The sequence below is a fragment of the Sinocyclocheilus grahami genome, unplaced genomic scaffold, assembly GCF_001515645.1.
Source record: "Sinocyclocheilus grahami isolate Dianchi unplaced genomic scaffold, SAMN03320097.WGS_v1.1 scaffold802.1, whole genome shotgun sequence".
NCBI lineage: Eukaryota > Metazoa > Chordata > Actinopteri > Cypriniformes > Cyprinidae > Sinocyclocheilus > Sinocyclocheilus grahami.
The window spans coordinates 241,646-242,891 of NW_015505981.1; the positions used below are offsets into that span (position 1 = coordinate 241,646).

General features: G+C 29.2%; 1 protein-coding gene across 1 annotated transcript in view; it reads right to left on the minus strand.

The window, feature by feature from the left end:
• The window catches only part of cabp5a (calcium binding protein 5a), a 4,474-nt gene extending 4,148 nt beyond the window's left edge, over nt 1-326 (minus strand). Inside the window, exon 1 of the mRNA XM_016246584.1 lies at nt 172-326. The gene's annotated coding sequence lies outside the window, so the exon portion shown is untranslated. The remainder of the gene's footprint in view (nt 1-171) is intronic.
• Nucleotides 327-1,246: the final 920 nt, after the last annotated feature.

The window sequence follows — 1,246 nt, forward strand, 5'->3', positions numbered from 1 at the left end:
AATATGTATAGCAGATGTGTTCGAATAACAGATTTATGGAGCAAAACTGTTCATTATACAAAACTTAGTTTATCCATCAGTTCATTACACAATAAAAGCATTCAAGTCATAGTAAAGGCATATTATTTTGAATGGTGCATGACAATATTTAGAACTGTAAAATATGCTTACCCTCAGTCTGAAGTGAAATTCATCAAAATGGTCTTAATTTCTTGGACTTTTCTTTTTTTTGCAGTCTTGTCCTGGTGTTTGCTGACCTTCCTCCTCAGACAGTTGGTGGCCTCTGGTTGACTGGTTCGGCTCATGAGGGTTTTTGTATCCTGTATGGAAGTAAACGAGGGAGGGAGGGGTTAGAATGACATCAGTCTGAACACTGGACAGCATGATATGATCAACAATCAGACTCAGACGGGAAATACAGGGAATTAATGAACTGCTCCACTTACCTTCATGTGTCTGTACAAATACATATCCTGTTCAATTAAATTAATAAGGTACAAAAAAATCTGGGGTTTGCCAGAAATTTGCTGTAAAAATACAACGTTGCAGGCATTATGACATGGCAGTTTGCATATTTTACAGTTTGTTCATATATCAGTAAAAAATAAAACCAAAAACCTTTTTCATTACTTCAAATAAAATAAACATGAACTGAAATAAAACATAAAAATAAACCTTTTTCAGCAACATTTCTGATTTATACTTCGTTTAACTTTATGTACTAAAATTAATCTTGTATAATTCAAACTTAAAACATATAAAAAAAACTAATAAACTGAGAAAACACACAATGAAATTACTAAAACTTGAAGTCAAATTAAAATGAAAAATATAAAACCTAATTCAAAATATATTAATAAAGTAGATCAGTGATACTAAAATAACACTGTCAATTTCAGCATACCAAACCTAATACTTTGTATTTTAAATGTACTGTTAGCCAACAAAATAAAATAAAAGGTTAAATTACAAATTAAAGTTAATTTTAAACTATGAAATTATAAATATAAAGGCCTATTGATTTCCAACAGTGTCAATGAAGAGCATGTTTGAGATATGATATAGAAAGAAAACAAAACTAAAAACTTAAAAATAAATAAATACTACATTACAACACTAAAATAATGAAGTATACACTAACTACACAAAATAAAATGTGATGTAAAAATAATGAGCAGATCTGAAAACAAGTATAATAAAGAACATACACTCTAAAAAATGCTGGGTTAAATATAACCCAGCGCTG